Source organism: Mobula hypostoma, chromosome 1 (genome assembly GCF_963921235.1).
Source record: "Mobula hypostoma chromosome 1, sMobHyp1.1, whole genome shotgun sequence".
NCBI lineage: Eukaryota > Metazoa > Chordata > Chondrichthyes > Myliobatiformes > Myliobatidae > Mobula > Mobula hypostoma.
Window position 1 is genome coordinate 2754173 of NC_086097.1, and position 25451 is coordinate 2779623.

General features: G+C 46.8%; 1 pseudogene; it reads right to left on the reverse strand.

The window, feature by feature from the left end:
- Positions 1–5928: 5928 nt before the first annotated feature.
- The window catches only part of LOC134356710 (uncharacterized), a 51508-nt pseudogene continuing 31985 nt past the window's right edge, over positions 5929–25451 (reverse strand).

The following is a 25451-nucleotide window of genomic DNA, read 5'->3' on the forward strand; positions in this document are numbered from 1 at the left end:
TTCACAATATTGTCTTTCATTATTTAAAATCTAAAGGGCTTTCTGAGGTAATTTAGTTTTAAGTTGATAAAGAACTAGTAGGGGTTTTATTTCCCAACTCTCCAGTCCAGTTGGTGGCAGTAATGCACCTTTAAGTTGGACTGCCAACTGCCAACCGCCATTAAAATTCGTTGTCATTGTGGTCGTCAGAAGAGGAAAGAGGTTCAGCTGCTTGTGAGTCAGTATCTTGGCAAAAACTACACCATGAAGACAAAAGAACACCCTAAACAACTCTGTGAAAAGGTTATGGAAAAGCACAAACCTGGAAATCCTGGAGGAATACCAGATGCAGCCTGCAAGAGAACTGTGACTTGGGAGAAGATTTGTTTTTCAGAAAGACCATGACCCCAAGCATAAAGCCAAAGCTACGCAGGAATGGCTTAAAAACACAAAGTTAATGTCCTTGAGTGACCAAGTCAGAGTCCAGACCTCAATCCAATTGAGAATTTGTGTCTGGACTTGAAAAGGGCTGTTCACTTATGATCCTCATGCAATGTGACTGTGCTTGAGCAGTTTAGAAAAGAAGAATGGGGAAAACTGCAGTGTCCAGATGTGCAAAGCTGATAGAGACCTATCCACACAGACTCAAGTCTGTAATTAGTGCATACACTAAATAATGACTTGAAGCGGGTGACTAAACACATTGATGAAGGTGGAGCAGTAGATGTCGTGTAAATGGATTTCAGCAAGGCATTTGATAAGGTACCCCATGCAAGGCTTATTGAGAAAGTAAGGAGGCATGGGATCCAAGGGGACTTGCTTTGTGGATCCAGAATTGGCTTGCCCACAGAAGGCAGAGTGGTTGTAGACGGGTCATATTCTGCATGGAGGTCGGTGACCAGTGGTGTGCCTTGGGGATCTGTTCTATGACCCCAACTCTTTGTGATTTTTATAAATGACCTGGATGAAGTGGAGGGATGAGTTAGTAAATTTGCTGATGACACAAAGGTTGGAGGTGTTGTGGATAGTGCGGAGGGCAGTCAGAGGTTACAGCGGGACATTGATGGGATACAAAAATGGACTGAGAAGTGGCAGATGGAGTTCAACCCAGATAAGTGTGAGGTGGTTCATTTTGGTAGGTCAAATATGATGGCAAAATTTAGTATTTATGGTAAGACTCTTGGCAATGTGGAGGATCAGAGGGATCTTGGGGTCCATGTCCATAGGACACTCAAAGCTGCTGTGCAGGTTGACTCTGTGGTTAAGAAGGCATACGGTGAATTGGCCTTCATCAATCGTGGGATTGATTTTAGGAGCTGAGAGGTAATGTTGCAGCTATATAGGACCCTGGTCAGACCCCGGTGCTCACTTCTGGTTGCCTCACTACAGGAAGGATGTGGAAACCATAGAAAGGGTGCAGAGGAGATTTACAAGGATGTTGCCTGGATTGGAGATCATGCTTTAGGAGAATAGGTTGAGTGAACTTGGCCTTTTCTCCTTGGAGCGACAGAGGATGAGAGGTGACCTGATAGAGATGTACAAGATGATGAGATACATTGATTGTGTGGATAGTCAGAGGTTTTCCCAGGGCTGAAATGGCTAGTGCGAGAGGGCACAGTTTTAAGGTGCTTGGAAGGAGGTACAGAGGAGATGTCAGGGGTAAGTTTTTTAACACAGAGAGTGCTGAGTGCGTGGAATGGACTGCTGGTGGCGGTGGTGGAGGTGGATATGATAGGGTCTTTTAAGAGACTCCTGGACAGTTACGAGGGGTGATTGATAAGTTTGTGGCCTAAGGTAGAAGGAGTCAATTTTACCAAACCTAGCACATTTATTTTTCAACATAGTCCCCTCCTACATGTACACACTTAGTCCAGTGGTCGTGGAGCATACGGATCCCTTCTTTGTAGAAGTGGTCCACGGCAGGGGTGATTGATAAGTTTGTGGCCTAAGTAGAAGGAGATGAGTTATACAGCTCTCGTTATGTGCACATGCAGTTCAACTCTCTGAGTGAAAATGCAGAAACTTTGAAGTTAATAACTCATCTCCTTCTACCCTAGGCCACAAACTTATCAATCACCCCTGCTGTGGACCACTTTCTGGAGGTCCAAGACGCTGACTTCTACAAAGAAGGGATCCATATGCTCCACAACTGCTGGACTAAATGTGTAAATGTAGGAAAAACAAATGTGCTAGGTTTTCTAAAATTGACTCCTTGTACTGTACCTTAGGCCACGAACTTATCAATCACCCCTTGTCTATGGAGCTCATAAAAATAGAGGGTTATGGGTAACCCTCAGTAATTTCTCAGGTAAGGACATGTTTGGCACAGCTTTGTGGGCTGAAGGGCCTGTATTGTGTAGGTTTTCTCTGTTTCTATGTTTCTCTATGTTTCTAATTATGTAATCAATTATTTTGAGTTTAATAATTGCAATAAAGTTAGAACAATTTGTAGAAATTTCTTTGCACTTTGACACAAAAGATTATTTTCTGTTGGTCAGTGTATACTTCCTGTAATTCAGTTTTTTCAATTATTATATAATTTCATTGTACTGCTGCCACAGAGACAACCAATTGCACAACATATGCCAGTGATATTAAAGCAACACACATCAAAGTTGCTGGTGAATGCAGCAGGCCAGGCAGCATCTGTAGGAAGAGGTGCAGTCGACGTTTCAGGCCGAGACCCTTCGTCAGGACTAACTGAAGGAAGAGTGAGTAAGGGATTTGAAAGTTGGAGGGGGAGGGGGAGATCCAAAATGATAGAAGACAGGAGGGGGAGGGATAGAGCCGAGAGCTGGACAGGTGATAGGCAAAAGGGGATACGAGAGGATCATGGGACAGGAGGTCCGGGAAGAAAGACAAGGGGGGGGGGGACTCAGAGGATGGGCAAGAGGTATATTTAGAGGGACAGAGGGAGAAAAAGGAGAGTGAGGGAAAGAATGTGTGCATAAAAATAAGTAACAGATGGGGTACGAGGGGGAGGTGGGGCCTTAGCGGAAGTTAGAGAAGTCGATGTTCATGCCATCAGATTGGAAGCTACCCAGACGGAATATAAGGTGTTGTTCCTCCAACCTGAGTGTGGCTTCATCTTTACAGTAGAGGAGGCTGTGGATGGACATATCAGCATGGGAATGGGATGTGGAATCATTCTTTCTCTCACTCTCCTTTTTCTCCCTCTGAATATACCTCTTGCCCATCCTCTGGGTCCCCCCCCCTTGTCTTTCTTCCCGGACCTCCTGTCCCATGATCCTCTCATATCCCTTTTGCCTATCACCTGTCCAGCTCTCGGCTCTATCCCTCCCCCTCCTGTCTTCTCCTATCATTTTGGATCTCCCCCTCCCCCTCCAACTTTCAAATCCCTTACTCACTCTTCCTTCAGTTAGTCCTGACGAAGGGTCTCGGCCTGAAACGTCGACTGTACCTCTTCCTAGAGATGCTGCTTGGCCTGCTGCATTCACCAGCAACTTTGATGTATGTTGCTTGAATTTCCAGCATCTGCAGAATTCCTGTTGTTTCCAGTGATATTAAACCTATTTCTGATTCAAATTCAAAGTATATTTATTCTCGAAGAACATATAAATTATACAAGTTTAAATTTGTTTACAGCTGTTGCAAAGCAAGGAACCCAAAAGAACTCAATTAAAAAAGTAAAGACCAACACTCAATGCACACAGAGAAAGAGGAAAGAAAACCAAAACAAGCAAACAACAGAAGCTAGTAACAACAGCAGTATTGCAAAGCAAACTGAGTCCTTGGATCCAAATTCCTGGAGCAGCCTGGAGTCGGGTTCAGTATTCAGTTCATCGTATCAGTGGGGTAAGTTGTCTCAAAGCTCACAGACGTGAAGCCATTCTCAACCTCTTCAAATCAGCTCGGTGCCCGGAGTGATCTTCCCTTGCCCGACTCTCGACACCCTGTCTTTCCAGTCTATCTGGGCTGGTGTTTAGATTGTCAGACAGTGGGTTGTAGCTCGCATTAGGGCCTGGGATCTGCCGCAGTGAATCACTGTGGGCCTAGGACAAGCTGCACAACAATTTGCTCAGCTAATTCTGATTCTCCTTGTTCAATAACATTTACAGTCATCATTACGATATAATCAATCAGTGTATAATTTATTTTCTCAAAGTATACATGTTGGTTCAGGGTCTCTTTTGCCAAGATGAGGTCTCTCTCAGGGTGCAGGAGCAACACCTCCTATTCTATCTAGATAACCTCCAATTGAAGGCATGAACATTGATTTCGCCAGCTTCTGGTAGTTTTTCCCCTCCTCCCTCTCCTCTTCTTCAATTCCCCACTCTGACCTATTCCTCTTCTCCTCATCTCCCTATCGCCACCCTCAGGGTCCCTGTCTCAAGAGTATCAGCTCTGCTTTGAGTTTTGCAGCCCTGTCTCGAGATTCCCAGGGCCATCAGTTGCCAGCCCTGGGGAGGGAGGTGCTATCATGAGCTATAGAGCGTGGGCTTCTCGGTTTCTTGTGCCTGTATTTACTTAACAAGAGTCTTAAGCCCTTGTGCTTTCTGTTTAATCTTGTCAAGTTATTTGTGACTGGCACGGGTTTTCAGCCGTCCGTGATTATTTAAAGTGAACCCTCAATTAGCACTTATGGTGGGGTCCTAGTGATTGTGCGTTTTGAGAATGATTCATCATGCATTGCTCAGTCAAGCCACTGCAGTTCAGCTGGAGTTCTGATGAATAAACTCTGTCTCTACAGGGGAGCCTCCGTTCCTCCAAACCTGGGTTCAGTTTTCTGTCAACACACAAGTGTAAAGGAAGATGAAATAATTGTTACTCCAGATCCAATGCAGCACAAAGTTACCAAAATAAGATAAAGAACACAATAATAAAAAAACACAATAAATATAAATACATCAGATAGCTTATAAAATAGATGTAGACCTGAAGTTGTTCTAAGATCAGATTGATTGGCTATTTCATGCATATTACCATAGGCACAGTGTATAAAGGTATTTTATAAGGTACAAAATGAGGTCACAGAAGTATCACAAGAAGTATTCAGGTGAGAAAAGAATTTTGATGGAGAGAAATAAAGTGATGGCCTACCAAGCACTGGCAGAATTAGATAAATAAAGTTCAGTGCAGTTTGGAATTAGAAATGATTATAGCGACATGCTTTTAATGGCAGAAAAAGAGTCAAGAAGTTTAGGGTAATGAGAAGGCTTTGAGAGTCATTGCACCTGATGAGAGAAAATTAGCAGGGGAATGAGAAAACAATCTCTGAGAGACAATAATTCAATTAAAACTGAATTTTACTATCTTCAGCTTCCTTTTCCAACATGGCCCTATATTTGTGTCTACAGTGTACACACTTTATTTTCACATTTTTAAAAATTTTATCTAGAGATGCAGTGTGGTACAGGCACTTTCAGCCCAATGAGCAGCAGTCCCCAGCAACTTTTAGCCAATGAGCCGCACTCCCCAGCAACCTTCAGCCAATGAGCCGCACTCCCCAGCAACCTTCAGCCAATGAGCCGCACTCCCCAGCAACCTTCAGCCAATGAGCCGCACCCCCAGCAACCTTCAGCCAATGAGCCGCACTCCCCAGCAACCTTCAGCCAATGAGCCGCACTCCCCAGCAACTTCCAGCCCAATGAGCCGCAGTCCTCAGCAACTCACCCATTTAACATAAACTGAATCACTGGACAATTTCCAACTCTTGTGCTCGAAGCTGGTTCCACACTCTCACCACCCTCTGAGTGAAGAATTTTCCCCTCACGTTACCCTTAAACATTTTACCTTTCACCCTTAACCCACGACCTCTAGTTCTAGTCTCACCCAACCTGAATGGAAAAAGCCTGCTTGCATTTGCTCTATCTATATCTCTCATAATTTTGTGCATCTTCGTCAATTGTAGAATACATCTTCTGGTGCTAAATGGACACGTCTTCAGTGATAAACCCGGGGTCATAGGGTGTTTCGGGTCTTTAATCATCAGATAACCTTGACCGGGCGACCCAGCCAGGGGTGATCAGCCCCCGACTCATGTCCAAGTGGCGCACTAATCTACGGATCCCCCTCCGGATCCATAGTCACCGCGGGGCCTTTTCAGCAGCCTCCAGAATGTTCTTGGTGGCTCTTCTGCACTGCAGCCCTTTAACTCCAAGGAGTTTTAGAGTCCACTGTAATGAATGGCCAGCAAAGCCCCAGCACCCAACTTCGACTGGCTCACAGCGAGCTCTCCAGCCTTTGCTCCAGCATTCTGCAACAAGATCTGTGTATCTAGCCCTCTTGCGCTCGTTGGCCTCTTCAATCCGGTCTTCCCAGGGGACAGTAAGTTCCAGAAGGACCACTTGCCTTGTAGACTCCGATATTAACACCATGTCCGGGCAGAGCATAGTAGCTGCGATGTTCTCTGGGAACTTGAGCTGCCTTCCTAGGTCGATTTGGAGCTGCCAGTCTCATGTAGTGGCAAGAAGCCCTCCCAAGGAGCTGGGTCGATGTTGAGCCTTCTCCCCCGCTCTTATAAAGGTGATGGACTGTTTGGGAGCGTGCTGATTTTTGCTGTCTTGGATCGCTGTGCTGATTGCGTCCGCCATAGACCTTAGGACTTGGTCATGACGCCAGTGATATCGCCCTTCCCCCAATGCCTTTGGGCAGCAACTTAGGATATGCTCCAAGGTACCCCTCTTCTGGCACAGTTGGCATGCTGGAGTGTTTGCCATGCCCCACCTGTGCAGGTTGGCCAGGCTTGGGAGAACGTCATGGACTGATTGGATGAGAAACTTGATACGCAATGGTTCGGCTCTCCAGAACTCTGCCCAGGTGAACTTGTGAGGTTCCGCATGCTCCTATCTAGTCCAGGCGCCTTGTTTGTACATGCCGGCCATCTTGCTGTATTGATCTTCCTCCACTTCTGCTCGTATCTTGTTCTGAACCAGTTGACACTTCTCCTTTCCACGGGTTTTGTCATAGCATGGTTTGGGAAAACAGCCCGGTCCTGCCTGCCCCACCGTCACAGTGCCCACCAAACTGTTGTGCCGCAGCCGTGCCTCCGCTCTGTCGACAGCTTCCTGTGCCTGCCACTTCCTGCCGGTCCTTACACGGATTCCTGCCGAAGCAACTTTAACATCAGAGGCGTCTCAGTACATCATAACCTCCCTGGCTCGAGTGACTCTGAATTCCTCTGATAGGCCGCTGATAGGAAGCTGCAGCTTGGTGGAATGCCCATACAGGTCAATGCTGCTTAAAGTCTGGGGCAGCGCCAACCACCTCCGGAGAGACTGACTGATGGTCTTCTCCAAAGCCTCCGCTGTTGACATTGGCACCTCGTAGACCAGAAGGGGCCAGAGTGGCCTTGGCAGGACTCCGTGTTGGTACATCCAGGCTTTGAATTTTCCTGGAAGCCCCGATTTGTCAATCACGGTGAGCCAGGTTATCAAGTCGCTCCTGGTTTGTTGAAGCGCGGCTGTGTCCTTCAGGGAACTGTTGAAGATCTTGCCCAGGCTCTTGACTGGTTTTCCTGTCACCATTGGAATCTGGATCCCTCCCAGGGAAAAGCGGAACTGGTTGGCCACTCTTCCCTCCTTCAGGACCAGAGACCTGGATTTGGTTGGTTTAAAGCTCATCCTTGCCCATGAGATGAGCCATTCCAGCCCTTGAAGGAGCCATCTGCACCCAGGGACGGACGTTACCAACACCGTCAGGTCATCCATGAATGCTCTTATGGGGGCTGCTGAGTACTAGATCTGGACTTGGGGCCTCTACGTTCCAACTCTGCTGACTTGACAATCATGTTCATGGCCAGTGAGAAGAGTGATACCGAGATTGTGCAGCCAGTGATTATGCCCTTCTCCAGCCGATGCCAGGCGGATGTTAGTGACACTGAGGAGACTCTCAACCTGAAGTCGCTGTAATATTCCAGAATGAGGTTTCATATCATCTCTGGAACATGGTGTCTTGTCAGTGCTGCTTCAATGAGCTTGTGTGGGATGGATCCATAGGCGTTGGTTCAGTCTAGCCAGAGTGCTGCAAGGTCTCCTCTGTTCTCCCTTGCCTCCCGGATCAGCTGGGTCACCACTCCTGTGTGCTCTAGGCATCCAGGTACTCCTGGGACTCCTCCCTTCCGTACTGAGGTGTCTGTGTATCCATTCTTCAAGAGGAATTCAGTTAAACATTGGGCCACAATCTTGAAGAAGATCTTCCCTTCAACGCTAAACAGTGAGATAATATGAAACTGCTCGATGTTGCTTGAGTCCTCTTCTTTTGGTATCCAAACACTGTCCGCGTGCCTCCACTGAACTACGACCTGTCCTCTCCGCCAGATCACCTTTAGGATCTTCCAGAGTTGCACAAGGAGCCTTGGGCCCTGCTTGTAGACTTTGTAAGGCACTCCGCTGGGGCCGGGGCGGAACTTGGTCTTGCTGCTTTGACAGCTTCTTTGACCTCCTTCGGGGGAGTTCAGAGATGCTGAATTGGGTCACCGGTTACATAGAACATAGAACATAGAATAGTACAGCACAGTACAGGCCCTTCGGCCCACAATGTTGTGCCAACCCTCAAACCCTGCCTCCCATATAAGCCCCCACCTTAGATCCCTCCATATACCTGTCTAGTAGTCTCTTAAACTTCACTAGTGATCTGCCTCCACCACTGACTCAGGCAGTGCATTCCACGCACCAACCACTCTCTGAGTAAAAAACTTTCCTCTAATATCCCCCTTGAACTTCCCACCCCTTACCTTAAAGCCATGTCCTCTTGTATTCAGCAGTGGTGCCCTGGGGAAGAGGCGCTGGCTATCCACTCTATCTATTCCTCTTATTATCTTGTACACCTCTATCATGTCTCCTCTCATCCTCCTTCTCTCCAAAGAGTAAAGCCCTAGCTCCCTTAATCTCTGATCATAATCCATACTCTCTAAACCAGGCAGCATCCTGGTAAATCTCCTCTGTACCCTTTCCAATGCTTCCACATCCTTCCTATAGTGAGGCGACCAGAACTGGACACAGTACTCCAAGTATGGCCTAACCAGGGTTTTATAGAGCTGCATCATTACATCACGACTCTTAAACTCTATCCCTCGACTTATGAAAGCTAACACCACATAAGCTTTCTTAACTACCCTATCCACCTGTGAGGGAACTTTCAGGGATCTATGGACATGTACCCCCAGATCCCTCTGCTCCTCCAGACTACCAAGTATCCTGCCATTTACTTTGTACTCTGCTTTGGAGTTTGTCCTTCCAAAGTGTACCACCTCACACTTCTCCAGGTTGAACTCCATCTGCCACTTGCCGCCAAAAAGTTCTATTTTCACTTCATCAGTCCACAGGACTTGTTTCCAAAATGCATCCAGCTTGTTTAGACGTTCCTTTGAACCTTTTGAATAGAACATTTTGGCTGCAATGAGCAAAGGTATGTTTGGAGAAAAAAGGGTGCAGGATTTCATGAAAAGAACCCCTCTCCAACTGTTAAGCATGGGGGTGGATCGATCATGCTTTGGGCTTGTGTTGCAGCCAGTGGCATGGGGAACATTTCACTGGTAGAGGGAAGAATGAATTCAATTAAATACCAGCAAATTCTGGAAGTAAACATCACACTGTCCGTAAAAAAGCCGAAGATGAAAAGAGGATGGCTTCTACAACAGGATAATGAACCTAAACATACCTCAAATTTCACAATGGACTCCCTCAAGAGGCACAAGCTGAAGGTTTTGTATTGGCCTTCACAATCCCCCGACCTAAACGTCATTGAAAATCTGTGGCTAGACCTCAAAAGAGCAGTGCATGCAAGACGGCCCAAGAATCTCACAGAACTAGAAGCCTTTTGCAAGGAAGAATGGACAAAAATCCCCTAAACAAGAATTGAAAGACTCTTAGCCGGCTACAAAAAGCGTTTGCAAGCTGTGATACTTGCCAAAGGGGGTGTTACTAAGTACTGACATGCAGGGTGCCCAAACTTTTGCTTCGGGCCCTTTTCCTTTTTTGTTATTTTGAAACAGTAAAAGATGGAAATAAAGAAATTTTCTTGCTTAAGATGTTAAAGAAATGTGTCATCTTTAACTTCATGCCTTTTGGAAATCAGTTCATCTTTTACTCGCTTAGCTATACACAGTAACAGAGATTTTGACCGGGGTGCCCAAACTTTTGCATGCCAGTGTAAGACTTGGCCTCCACAGCTGCCTGTGGCAAAGAATTCCACAGATCCACCATTCTCTGACTAAAGAAATTCCTCCTCATTTCCGTTCTAAAAGGACACCCCTCTATTCTGAAGCTGGGTCCTCTGGTCTTAGGCTCTCCCACCATCGGAAACATTTTCTCCACATCCACTCTATCAAGAACTTTCACCATTCGATAGATTTTAATGAGGTCGACCCTCATTCTTCTGAATTCCAGTGAATACTGGCTCAGAGGCTCTCTAATGCTCTTCATATGACACACCATTCAATCCTGGAATCATTTTTGTGAACCTTCTTTGAACCCTCCCCAGTTTCAGCACATCCTTTCTAAGACAAGGTGCCCAAACTTGCTCACAATACTCCAAGTAAGGCCACACCAGTGCTTTATAAAGTTTCAACATTAAATCCTTGCTTTTTATATTCTTGTCCTCTTGAAAAGAATGCTAACATTGCATTTGGCTTCCTCACCACAGATTCAACCTACAAGTTAACCTTTAGGGAATCCTATGCAAGGATTCCCAACAACATACATCAAAGTTGCTGGTGAATGCAGCAGGCCAGGCAGCATCTATAGGAAGAGGTGCAGTCGACGTTTCAGGCCGAGACCCTTCGTCAGGACTAACTGAAGGAAGAGTGAGTAAGGGATTTGAAAGCTGGAGGGGGAGGGGGAGATGCAAAATGATAGGAGAAGACAGGAGGGGGAGGGATGGAGCCAAGAGCTGGACAGGTGATAGGCAAAAGGGGATACGAGAGGATCACGGGACAGGAGGTCCGGGAAGAAAGACAAGGGGGGGGTGACCCAGAGGGTGGGCAAGAGGTATATTCAGAGGGACAGAGGGAGAAAAAGGAGAGTGAGAGAAAGAATGTGTGCATAAAAATGAGTAACAGATGGGGTACAAGGGGGAGGTGGGGCCTTAGCGGAAGTTAGAGAAGTCGATGTTCATGCCATCAGGTTGGAGGCTACCCAGACGGAATATAAGGTGTTGTTCCTCCAACCTGAGTGTGGCTTCACCTTTACAGTAGAGGAGGCCGTGGATAGACATGTCAGAATGGGAATGGGATGTGGAATTAAAATGTGTGGCCACTGGGAGATCCTGCTTTCTCTGGCGGACAGAGCGTAGATGTTCAGCAAAGCGGTCTCCCAGTCTGCGTCGGGTCTCACCAATATATAAAAGGCCACATCGGGAGCACCGGACGCAGTATATCACCCCAGTCGACTCACAGGTGAAGTGATGCCTCACCTGGAAGGACTGTTTGGGGCCCTGAATGGTGGTAAGGGAGGAAGTGTAAGGGCATGTGTAGCACTTGTTCCGCTTACACGGATAAGTGCCAAGAGGGAGATCAGCGGGGAGGGATGGGGGGGACGAATGGAGAAGGGAGTTGTGTAGGGATCGATCCCTGCGGAATGCAGAGGGGGAGGGAGGGAAAGATGTGCTTAGTGGTGGGATCCCGTTGGAGGTGGCGGAAGTTATGGAGAATAATATGTTGGACCCGGAGGCTGGTGGGGTGGTAGGTGAGGACCAGGGGAACCCTATTCCTAGTGGGGTGGTGGGAGGATGGAGTGAGAGCAGATGTACGTGAAATGGGGGAGATGCGTTTAAGAGCAGAGTTGATAGTGGAGGAAGGGAAGCCCCTTTCTTTAAAAAAGGAAGACATCTCCCTTGTCCTAGAATGAAAAGTCTCATCCTGAGAGCAGATGCGGCGGAGACGGAGGAATTGCGAGAAGGGGATGGCGTTTTTGCAAGAGACAGGGTGAGAAGAGGAATAGTCCAGATAGCTGTGAGAGTCAGTAGGCTTATAGTAGACATCAGTGGATAAGCTGTCTCCAGAGATAGAGACAGAAAGATCTAGAAAGGGGAGGGAGGTGTCGGAAATGGACCAGGCAAACTTGAGGGCAGGGTGAAAGTTGGAGGCAAAGTTAATAAAGTCAACGAGTTCTGCATGCGTGCAGGAAGCAGTGCCAATGCAGTCGTCGATGTAGCGAAGGAAAAGTGGGGGACAGATACCAGAATAGGCACGGAACATAGATTGTTCCACAAACCCAACAAAAAGGCAGGCATAGCTAGGACCCATATGTGTGCCCATAGCTACACCTTTAGTTTGGAGGAAGTGTTATGTGTCATTTAAATGTCGTGTTCAGTATTTGACATAGCTGCATCGGTATGTTGAGACCAGGTTAGATCCTCAGAGATCTTGACACCCAGGAACTATAAACTGCTCACTCTCTCCACTTCTGATCCCTCCATAAAGATTGGTTCGTGTTACCTCGTCTTACCCTTCCTGAACTCCACATCCAACTCTTCCGTCTTACAGACATTGAGTGGAAGGTCGTTGCTGTGACACCGCTTAACTAGCTGCTATATTTCATTTCTTCTTCATCTGAGATTCTACCAACAAAGGTTGTACCATCAACAAACTTACAGGTATCATTTGAGTTATACTGAGCCACACAGTCATGAGTACAGAGGAGTAGAGCAGGTAAAATTACCTCCTATAACAACCTGCACGCATGCAGAGCTCGTTGACTTTATTAACTTTGCCTCCAACTTTCACCCTGCCCTCAAGTTTACCTGGTCCATTTCCGACACCTCCCTTCCCTTTCTAGATCTTTCTGTCTCTGTCTCTGGAGACAGTTTATCTACTGATGTCTACTATAAGCCTACTGACTCTCACAGCTATCTGGACTATTCCTCTTTTCACCCTGTCTCTTGCAAAAATGCCATCCCCTTCTCGCAATTCCTCTGTCTCCGCCGCATCTGCTCTCAGGATGAGGCTTTTCATTCTAGGACGAGGGAGATGTCTTCCGTTTTTAAAGAAAGGGGCTTCCCTTCCTCCACTATAAACTCTGCTCTTAAACACATCTCCCCCATTTCACGTACATCTGCTCTCACTCCATCCTCCCACCACCCCACTAGGAATAGGGTTCCCCTGGTCCTCACCTACCACCCCACCAGCCTCCGGGTCCAACATATTATTCTCCGTAACTTCCGCCACCTCCAACGGGATCCCACCACTAAGCACATCTTTCCCTCCCCCCCCCCTGCATTCCGCAGGGATCGCTCCCTACACAACTCCCTTGTCCATTCGTCCCCCCCATCCTTCCCCGCTGATCTCCCTCCTGGCACTTATCTGTGTAAGCGGAACAAGTGCTACACATGCCCTTACACTTCCTCCCTTACCACCATTCAGGGCCCCAAACAGTCCTTCCAGGTGAGGCATCACTTCACCTGTGAGTCGACTGGGGTGATATACTGCGTCCGGTGCTCCCGATGTGGCCTTTTATATATTGGTGAGACCCAACGCAGACTGGGAGACCGCTTTGCTGAACATCTACGCTCTGTCCGCCAGAGAAAGCAGGATCTCCCAGTGGCCACACATTTTAATTCCACATCCCATTCCCATTCTGACATGTCTGTCCACAGCCTCCTCTACTGTGGAGATGAAGCCACACTCAGGTTGGAGGAACAACACCTTATGTTCCGTCTGGGTAGCCTCCAACCTGATGGCATGAACATCGACTTCTCTAACTTCCGCTAAGGCCCCACCTCCCCCTCGTACCCCATCTGTTACTCATTTTTATGCACACATTCTTTCTCTCACTCTCCTTTTTCTCCCTCTGTCCCTCTGAATATACCTCTTGCCCATCCTCTGGGTCACCCCCCCCCGTCTTTCTTCCCGGACCTCCTGTCCCATGATCCTCTCGTATCCCCTTTTGCCTATCACCTGTCCAGCTCTCGGCTCCATCCCTCCCCCTCCTGTCTTCTCCTATCATTTTGGATCTCCCCCTCCCCCTCCAACTTTCAAATCCCTTACTCACTCTTCCTTCAGTTAGTCCTGACGAAGGGTCTCGGCCTGAAACGTCAACTGCGCCTCTTCCTAGAGATGCTGCCTAGCCTGCTGCGTTCACCAGCAACTTTGATGTATGTTGCTTGAATTTCCAGCATCTGCAGAATTCCTGTTGTTCAAGGATTGCCAAGTCTCTTTCCATCTCAGTTTTTTGTATTTTCTCTCCATTTAGAAAATGGTCAACCCATTTATTTCTTCATCTGAAGTGCATGACCATACACTTCCCAACACTGCAGGAGGCTGAAGGTCTCGTCTGATGCTGCAAGGAGAAATGGACTAGGGCAAAGGAGACTTGGTAGGCCTCCACCCGGAAAAGCTAACTGCAAGAGAAGACAGGGACCAGCATTGCAGTTTGGGAAATAGGTCTGGCTGTCTGCTGAGGATTTGCCTCTCTGGGTGGCTTACACCTTGCAGCTCCCCAAGACCCTCAAAATCAATCGCACTTTCCACATTCCAAGTTAAAACCTGTGAACACCAGTCCTTTAGCCGCACCACCCTCAGTCCCACCACCACCCAGGTTTGTCTCTGCATTTCAGGTCTTCACCGTGAGAAGAGGTTTGGATTCATGATCTGTCCTGAGTGTTCAGCAGTTCCTCATGGACTGGGCAGGATTCGGACCCGAGGAACAGTGCTGGGTTCCTGAAAGGGGCATCTTGGATCCAGCTCCCATCCATGACTACCATCACCATCTATCTGAACAATCAGGGCCACCAGGAGTCGGCCGTAGGGGAGGGGGTCCAGTAACAACACCCACCCAACCACACCAGCTTCCAGGTTTTAGACTCTCAAACTCTCTGAAATCTGGGTAACCGGCACGACCCCTTTAAGGGTTCAGGACTGCCCCACTAATGTTTAATATTTGAGAAGCAGCTGAAGGGAGGTTCAGTGCTCAATCATCAGCTCTGTTTGGATTGTTGTCTAGTGTCTAGTTCAGTCCTCTGTTCTAATTTCAGTCTTGCATTGTGTCTCGATTCCAGCCTCAGATACGCCAGCACTTGGGCCCAACCATCTCACCTGGGTCTCTCATCACGTGTAAGGCATCAGACCACAAGACCCTACGAGAATTGTAAATACCGACAAGAGGATCATCAGAGTTTTCCTCCCCACTAGTTGTGCCATTTACCAGGAGCGTTGTGGACGAAGGACCCGTAGCATTGTTGAGGATCTCTACCACCCACCCCACAGTCTCTTTGACACACTACCATCAGGAAGGAGGTACAGGAACACCAGGACTAGGACTATCAGACTGGGTTTACCACTATTTGTTGAATAGAGTTACAGTTCTTCCTGAATTTAATTCTTTCACTGCGAATTAATTCACTTAAAAAAAAAGACTCTGTTGGGTTAAGGGCGAAAGGTGAAAAGTTTAAGGGGAACATGAGGAGAAACTTCTTCACTCAGAAGGTGGTGAGAGTGTGGAACGAACTGCCAGCACAAGTGGCAACATTTCAACATTTTCAACATTTAAGAGAAATTTGGATAGGCATGTGGATGGGGGGTGGGGTGGTGTTATGGAGGGCTGTGGACCAGGTGGAGGTCTATTGGACAAGGCAGTTTAATGGTTTGGTACAGACTAGATGGGTCAAAGGTTTTTTTTTATGCTGTAGTGTTTTATGACTCTATGAATCTAATTTTTATTGTTTTCTCTCAGATTCATCACAAGAGAGAATCAGAATCAGGTTCATTATCACTGGCATGTGTTGTTAAAATTTGTTAACTTAGCAGCAGCAGTTCAATGTAATACATGACAATATCCAAAGAAAAAAATAAGTAAATATATGAGAGTAAGTATATATATGTATATTGAAAAGATTAAAGAAGAGAAAAACAGAAATAGTATATATTTTTTAAAAAGTAAGGCAATGTTCATGCGTTCAATGTCCATTTAGGAATTGGATGGCAGAGGGGAAGAAGCTGTACCTGAATCGCTGAGTGTGTGTCTTCAGGCTTCTGTATCTCCCACTTGATGGCAGCATGTCCTGCATGCTGGGGATCCTTAATAATGGATGTTGCCTTTGAGGCATCGCTCCTTGAAGATGTCTTGGGTATTACATAGGCTAGTACCCAAGATGGAGCTGGCTAATTTTACAACATTCTGGAGCACTTTCAGTTCTGTGCAGCCAAATCTCTGAGTACACGTTATAAAGCAATTGCAACATTCCAATGAGTGATAATAATAACTTTGCACCTCTTTCCGCTGTACTGGCTGGCTTGTCTATATTCCCACCGTACTGAATTAGTACTGGGAGATATGATGTGGTGGCCATTACAGAGACTTGGATGGCTCAGGGACAGGAATGGTTACTTCAAGTGCCAGGTTTTAGATGTTTCAGAAAGGACAGGGAGGGAGGCAAAAGAGGTGGGGGTGTGGCACTGTTGATCAGAGATAGTGTCATGGCTGCAGAAAAGGTGGACATCATGGAGGGATTGTCTACAGAGTCTCTGTGGGTGGAGGTTAGGAACAGCAAGGGGTCACAGCTATAAAGGAGGGTGGTGACACAGACCGCTTGGTATACGGCGACCTTTGTGGAGGGACAAAGGCTCCTGTTCTGAAAGACTCTACGCTGAAGTCTCCCAAAGGCAGCTGATGTCTGTTTAATGTGGCTCTGGATGTCGTTGTCAATGCCGCTATCCTCAGAGAGAATGCTCCCCAGATATTGAAAGATGGCACTACTGACAGCTTTTCATCACCAGCAGTGAAGGCAGGTAGAGTGGGTGGGACACTGGTACTCGGTTGGCAAACCACTTCTGTCTTGGTGGTATTGACAGTCAGCCCCATCCTGCTGTACGCTCTCACCACCACGGCAAGAACAGTCTGAAGATCCTCCGGAGTGTGGGCCACAAGAGCACAGTCGTCTGCATACTGCAGCTCCAGGACCCGCTCTCTATGGAGTTTGGTGGTTGCGTGGAGCCTCCTGATGTCAAAGAGGTTGCCATCTAATCTGATGTCCACTGCCACACCGCTGCTGTCTTCAATCTCGTTCTGTGTACTACAACAAAGGTAAAATGGGCCCCATTATCCAAATGACACATCACTTTTCTACAGCCACATCTTTCTTCAGCTCGCTCTAAAGAGATGGTGGAGCAGAAGCTCTTCTTAATTGGTTGGTACAAGAGAGAATCGAGTACATTCTTGACCTATTGGAAACACTTTCACAGTCATCACCAAGGCAACAGCATAAAGTCAGCAAATTCAACATCATGGTATCATAATCTTACTGATCAGTAAAATTGCGAATGAAAGAAATATGGCTGATACATTAATCCTTGGAAACCAGAGGGAAAACTTTCAGTTCTAATTAAATGTTGCTGAGATTGGGCTGTTCAAAGTAAATTTATTATGGAAGTACGTATATGTCATCATTTTCTTGAGGGAATTCACAGTAAATATAAAGAAACACGATAGAATCAGTAAAAGACCACAACCAAGAGGACAACAGCTCAGGTGCAAAAGACGACAAACGGAGCAAATACATAAATAAATAAGCAATAAATATCGAGAATTTAAACTGTTGAGTACTTGAAAGTGAGTCCGTAGGTCGCGGTTGTCATCATCATATGATGTAGAAACAGGTCCTTTGGCTCAAAGAATATGTGCCGACTATTTGCATTCATTTCTGCCACTAATCCATTTACGGAAGTCAAAAGCTGATAACCCTGCATGTTTAAGATATTTGAGGAAACTGGGACATCCGTCTGGTATGGAGGGGCCACTACACAACATCAGAAAAAGCTGCAGAAAGTTTTAAACTTAGACAGTTCCATCATGGGCACCCAGCTCTCCTGTGTTGAGGACATCTTCAAAAGGCAATGCCTCAAAAGAGGTAACATTCATCATGAAGGACCTACATCACTCAGGACATACCCCCTTTTCATTGCTACCATCAAGGAGCAGGTACAGGATCCCAAAGACACACACTCAATGTTTCAAGAAGATGTTTCTTCCCCTCACCATCAGATTTCTGAAGGGACAATGAACCAATGTACACTACCTCAATACTTTTTTTTGCTCTCTCTGTAACACGGCATCATCAGCAAGTGCATCGATGACATCAGTGTCCAAGACCATCACTACACGCGCTAATCAGAAGCCATGGATGACTGCGGAGGTGCGTGCGCTGCTGAGGACCCGTGACTCCACCTTCAGAGCAGGTGACAAGGCAGCCCTATCAACAGCGAGGGCCAAATTGCCCCGGGCCATCAGAGAGGCAAAGCGTGCACACGCCCAGCGAATCCACAGCCACTTCCAGGACAGTGGAGACACACGGCGCATGTGGAAGGGCATTCAGGACATCACCAACTACAAGACGACAACACCTGCCTGTGCTGGTGATGCCTCCCTCCCAGTTGTGTTGAACAACTTCTACGCTCGTTTTGAGGTGGAAAATGACGTGGCGGCGAGGAAGACCACCCCTCTTCCAAATGACCAGGTGCTGTGTCTTACCGTGGCCGATATGAGGAGAACCCTGTGCAGGGTCAACCCACGGAAGGCTGCTGGACCAGACAATATTCCTGGCAGAGTGCTCAGAGGATGTGCAGACCAGCTAGCTGAGATTCTCACTGACATCTTCAACATCTCCCTGAGCAGCGCCGTTGTTCCAACGTGCTTCAAGGCTGCCACCATCGTCCCCGTGCCGAAGAAGTCTTCAGTGTCCTGCCTCAACCACTACCGTCCCGTTCACTCACATCCAACATCATGAAGTGTTTCGAGAGGCTCATCATGAGGCACATCAAGACCCTGCTGCCCCCCTCACTGGACCCCCTGCAGTTTGCGTACCGTCCCAACTGTTCAACAGACAACGCCATCGCCATCACCCTCCACCTGGCCTTAACCCACCTGGACAAAAAAGACACGTTGGTTCAAATGCTGTTCATAGACTTCAGTTCAGCATTCAACACAATCATTCCTCAGAAACTGATTGGAAAGCTGAGCCTACTGGGCCTGAACACCTCCCTCTGCAACTGGATCCTAGACTTCCTGACTGGGAGACCTCAGTCAGTCCGGATCGGGAGCAGCATCTCCAACACCATCACACAGAGCACGGGGGCTCCCCAAGGCTGTGTGGTCAGTCCACTGCTGTTCACTCTGCTGACCCACGACTGTGCTGCAACACACAGCTCGAACCACATCATCAAATTCACCGATGACACGACCGTGGTGGGTCTCATCAGCGAGAACAATGAGTCAGCATACAGAGAGGAGGTGCAGCGGCTAACAGACTGGTGCAGAGTCAACAACCTGTCTCTGAATGTGAACAAAACAAAAGAGATGGTTGTTGACTTCAGGAGGACACGGAACGACCACTCTCCGCTGGACATCAACATCTCCTCCGTATAGATCGTTAAGAGCACCGAATTTCTTGGTGTTCACCTGGCGGAGAATCTCACCTGGTCCCTCAACACCAGCTCCATAGCAAAGAAAGCCCAGCAGCGTCTCTACTTTCTGTGAAGGCTGAGAAAAGTGTGTTATAGTATTAATATTATTAAAAGTTAGGATGCAACGTAAGCGACGTGTAACGTGACAAATCTAACAAAGGAGGTGTAAGGTGCGCCTTCCCTCCGCCAGCGGGCAGCTCACCTTTGGACAGGTGTAGCACCTGCTTAGACCCCCACCCCCCTCCCAAATCAGGGTCACGTGAAGCCGTGGGAGCTGGGAGTTGGATGGTCGTATGAACAGCTGGTTCATATCACAAGTCTGGTTATGCGACCACTGACTCCAGGCAAACAATCTCTGAGAGTATTGATAATGGCTGGAGTCACCAGTCTTGTAGAGACACTGCCCAGAAGAAGGTAATGGCAAACCATTTCTACAGAAAAAATTTCCAAGAACAATTATGGTCAAAGACAGATGGAAGTCCATGATCACCCATGTCACATGGCACAGTGATGACGATTTGGGCGTAACAAGATTTTGAAGTTAACTTTTAAACTTTTCTGAGAATAAACGCATAAATTTATCGAAAGGGAAACTAGAATATAGTGGAAATGCTTAGTAGGTCAGGTAGCATCAAGTTCAAATTCAAAACTTATTGTCATCTGATTGTACTAATCAAACAAAGCAACTTTCATCCAGAACATGATACACCCACTAAACATATGCACCCTGGTTAAGATTTTACTGCTAATACAGTAGGGAATTTCATTCAGTAGCTTTCTGTAAAAGCAGTGTGTCCTGCTCGTAGAATGTTTGGACTTTGGCTTAAGATAAGGGGCTATGGTATTCGATTTAGGAATATTGTGTCAGCTGATCAGGATGGTGGAATTGGGAGAAGGTTCCAGAGGAAGCTGAGTGGAGAGAGATTTGGGGCAGACAGTGACTCGGGGGGGGTGGGGTTCATGGGCTTTTTGGCAGGAGGTGCAGAGAGGAAAAGATCGGAAGAGACAGCCATAGGATTCAATCCGATGAGAAGACACGATTGCAAGGCTTGCTTCACGAGAGGAAGGACTCTAGGATGGGAAGTTCTACCGGTGATGTGTGATGAGAATTCAGTGCCACGAGTAATGGTCATGCCCAGCTTCTGGACAATGGAAAGTCCGACGCATGTGCGCAGTTAGACTAATTTAATTGTAATGGTCCCTTTTATTTTTTCTTTTCTTTTTTTCCTCTTAATAACAGTTTGATAAAGCTGATATTAGTAACTATGTTTTCTTTATAATTGTATGCAGTGTATGATCTATTATTTCTTGCTGATGGATAATTGTGTATGGGCAGCATTTACACAGCATTTGCTCAATCTGTGCTTCTGTTAGTCAAAACATCCCAACTTTCCTTTTTGGTTGAACCCAAACCATACAGGCCCCAGATGTACATTGTTTAAGAAAGGTGGCCTGCTCGCACTGAGTCCAGTGGCTGTTAGCAGAGCTGGCTAACGAGCCAAGTTTGCATGTGAGCTTGGTGATCAGGAGTACATTTGTGGGGGCTTATCTGGGATTTTCTGAATGCTGTGTAATGCTGTTTAAATTGACTAAGCAGTTTATGTATTTAAACTAGTGTCAGGATAAGTGATTAAGGTACTCTATTATGGACACTGCAGGGATTAAGTTTTAGTGTGATTTAAAGAGATTACCCACAAATAATGCTGGATACCTGCAGCCTTAATGAATTGCTAATTAGAATGCTAAATTCTGTGAAAGTATTGGGGAAAGTTACGTTGGTTGATTGGTGGTTTGATCAATCAGTGGGTAAGGGTTAGTCCAGACTAGTGGTGACGTGACTGAAGTTGTGCTGCCTGATAGGGTAGGGACATCTGGAGAGACAGGGCTACGGGCACTCCATAGTTTTAGAGAAAGGGGGCATGTAACTGAGGGTGAAGACATTAAAGACGAATTGTTTGTCGCTGTGGGTGAAGACTTTAAGGACAGATTGTTCTCGTTTCAGCGAAGTGAGGGGAGGAAGTTGTCTGGTGTGGAAGTTCCAATGGGTCTTCAGTGGATGGTGAACATTCTGGGCTGGTTTCATCAATGACACCACCGGAAGATAAATGCCAACGATCCAGCGGAGAGTCAAAGCTATCATTGGCTGAGAATGTTCTCAGGAGTGAAGCCCACCCCTGACGGGGAGGAGGAATATGAGGCTTGGATGGAGCAGATGTCTCAGTTGCTGGATGAGTGGCAGTGCTCGGATAACATGAAAAGACAGCCGCTGGTAGAGAGCCTAAAGGTTCTGGCTGCTCCGGTGGTGATGTCCTCAAAGGCAGAGACCCATTGGCTATGTCCGTGGGCTACATGCAAGCGTCAGAAAGCATTTTTGACATGACAGACAGCCCAGCGGAGCTCAGGGTGAGCACAGGCACGCATTCCAGGAGAAAGGGGAGACACTTTCTGGCCAGAGGGATGGTCGCATTGTTTGTTCAATGGGAAACCGGTCCCACTTGCAGGACTTACGAAGCAGAGGGCTGCTACTGACAGGGTCGCTTCACAAGCGAAGCAACCAGCACTTTTTTGTTACAACTGTGGAGAGGATGGAAGTTTCAAGTGGGAGTGTGAAGGACAGGAAAAAATTTGGAAAGCAACCCAACAGTTACTTAAACAGAAAAGGCAACATAGAAAACCTACAGCACAATACAGGCCCTTCAGCCCACAAAGCTGTGCCGAACATGTCCTTACCTGAGAAATTACCTAGGGTTAGCCATAGCCCTCTATTTTTCTAAGCTCCATGTACCTATCCAGCAGTCTCTTAAAAGACCCTATCGTATCTGCCTCTACCACCGTTGCCGGCAGCCAATTCCACGCACTCACCACTCTCTGCATAATAAACGTATCCCTGACATCTCCACAACACGCTGGAGGAACTCAGCAGGTCGGGCAGCATCCGTAGAAATGAACAGTCGATGTTTCGGGCCGAGGCCCTTCATCCTGAATGTCCCGCTGTAACCTCTGACAGCCCTCCGCACTATCCACAACACCTCCAATCTTTGTATCATGAGCAAATTTATGAACCCATCCCTCCACTTCTTCATCCAGGTCATTTATAAAAATCATGAAGAGTAGGGGTCCCAGAAGAGATCCCTGAGGCACACCACTGGTCACCGACCTCCATGCAGAATATGATCCATCTACAACCACTCTTTGCCTTCTGTGGGCAAGCCAGATCTGGATCCACAAAGCAATGCCCCCTTGGATCCTATGCCTCCTTACTTTCTCAATAAGCCTTGCATGGAGTACCTTATCAAGTGCCTTGCTGAAATCCATATACACTACACCTACTCCTCTAACTAATGGTAAGGCAGGAGGAGAAGATGGCAGCATGCCTGCGCGTGCGCAGCCCCCCGGTGAAAAATGATATCGTATCTGTTAAATAGGGGCCGTGGACAATTCTGATTTGATAGAGAATGGGCGTGAAAGCACAGAGGAACATCTGGAGAAATTTCTGAAATGCCCGTTCGCTGCTGTCGTTACTGCGTGGTCAGGAATCTTTCGGAGGGTAGGCCTCAAAATCCCCGGCCTTGCCTGCTCTTGGCGACCGAGAAGGAGATCGAATCTTTCAGACAGAGATGGCGCTCAGTACTCGGTGTCGGAGAGCTGATCAGAGCTCGAAGTTTTCAGATGACTCAGAGTCGGACCGTAGTCGGGTATGGCAGGGAGAGTTTTTCTTCCTTCTCCCGTCTGCGTGAGATGTGGGACATTTGAGAGACTTTGAACTTTACTGTGCTCATGGACTTCTTCATCAAGTTATGGTATCGTTGCACTGTTTGTAACTATATGTTATAATTATGTGGTTTTGTCAGTTTTTTCAGTCTTGGTTTGTCCTGTGTTTTGTGATATCACACCGGAGGAAATAATGTATCATTTCTTAATGCATGCATTACTAAATAACAATAAAAGAGGACTACGTGTCTTCATAATCTAACATCATCAATGTGTTTAGTCACATCCTCAAAGTTGGGAAACTTTGGAGAGACCCAGTAAGGGAACAACCTGGCATCTTGTGGGGAACATGTTTCAACCAATGTACCAGGGGAAACACTGAAGTGCAAAACTCTACTCTTGAAGGCTTGATGGGGCCAAGCTCCAGTGTATCACCATGGATCGGAGCATATTTATGCTGGAGCCATACTTGACACAGGTCCTCAGGTTACTCTACTTTACAGATCTTTTGACAACCGATATTTGACGCGTTTACCATTGATGCCACTCAGTGCCCAAGAAATATGGCCCCTTAGTACTGATGATTGCCTGTATGGTGGTTACTTGTCGTTGAAGTTTGGGTTTTCGGAAGCAGATAATGGAGTAGATGAGGCCCTTGATACATTACTGTTGATCAGTGCGGACTCGGTTGAAAAGAGTGAAGCTTCCATTATTGTGGGAACAAATACTCCCATTGTGAGAAGGCTTTTTGGAGCCTGCAAGGAGAGAAATGGAGAGAATTTTTTGAAAACCTTATTCATTCACCCAGGGTTTAGAGCTGTTTTTGAGGAAGTGAAAGTTCCTCCAAAGCAAGGTGAGCATAAACAAGGAACTGTGTGATACACCCACCGTGTCACATCCTGGTGAATTAGCTAGAGTGACAGGAAAGCCCAAGTTCCCTGAAATGCCTGATGATGAGGCTCTCCTGGTGGATAGTCTGGAGGACCCTGAAGAACGGTCATGCTTACCTGCCGGGTATTGGCGAGACCCTACACTGCAGAAACCTTCAGCTGTACATGTAATCAGGATGGCAGTGATTGGAGAGAGAGGTCAGCCTCAGACATGGGACGCCAATGGCACATCTTTTCTTGGTGACCGTAATGTCTAGTTTTCTGGTAAGAAAACCAGGAGGGAGACATTCTCCTGGATCAGGAAAGTTAATGGGAAAATATTTGAACCTTGGTGACTCCTTGGTACCCAAGGGATGGAAAAGGAGACTATAGAGAAGATGTTGAAGTTTGAAGATGTCTTTTCTACTGACGAATTTCATGTGGATTGCTCTAAGAGTAATTGCCACACCATCCAAATGACAGAGGACACTCCTTTCAGAGAAAGGTCTCGGCGATTAGCACCAGCAAAAATTGAAGATGGTTGGCAGCATCTGCTGAAACCTCAATGAGTCAAGGAATCCCTAAGTGACACCCATAGTGGTGGTGAGGAAGAAGAATGGGAAGGTATGAATGTGTGTTGACTACCGGACACTGAACCAACATACAGTCCCTGACCAATATGCTGTTCCATGGATCGAGGATATTCCGGCCTGCTGAGGAAAGGAAGTTGGGAGCGGGTATTATGAAGTGAATGAAATTGACAAAGAGAAGATAGCATTTATATGTCCACTTGGATTCTTTCAGATTGAACGAATGCCCCAGAGCATATCAGGGGCACTGGCTACTTTACAATGTGTCATGGAGAAGGCTGTTTGAGTCATGGACTTGCTTGAGTTACAGGTGCATTTGGATGACCTCATAGAGTTTGCATTGTTGGCCATAAGAAAGGACAGTCTAATCAAGGACAAGAGAAGCAGACAAACCAGTTGTCTTTGTTTCCAGTCACAAACAAGAGAAAATCTGCAGATGCTGGAAACCTGAGCAACACACACAAAATGCTGGAGGAACTCAGCAGGCCAGGCAGCATCTATGGAAAAGAGCACAGTCGATGTTTTGGGCAGAAACGTTTCAGCAAGTCCATCCACTTTGTGAACTTTGAACCAATTCTGGTTCTTGGATAATCTAATCAGAGCAATTGAATGTGGATACAAGTAGGTTTAGGTGATGACCTGCTAAACCTGAGACCATTCTTGGACAAGTAGTTATTTGTTATGTAAAGAGCATGGACTCTGAACCGATTCTTGCTCTGGGATAATCTAATCAGAGCAATTGAATGTGGACACAAACAGCTTCAGGTAATGGCCTGCTGAACTTGCTAAATTCTCAGATAAATAGCTACTTATTATGTAAAATGCCAGACCTACCAAAGAAACAATCTGTAATCTTATTAGACTCTGTCTGGGTCTATCCACACAAGCAAAGCCTCTCATCATTTTATACACATCTATCAGGTCACCTCTCATCCTCCCTCGCTCCAA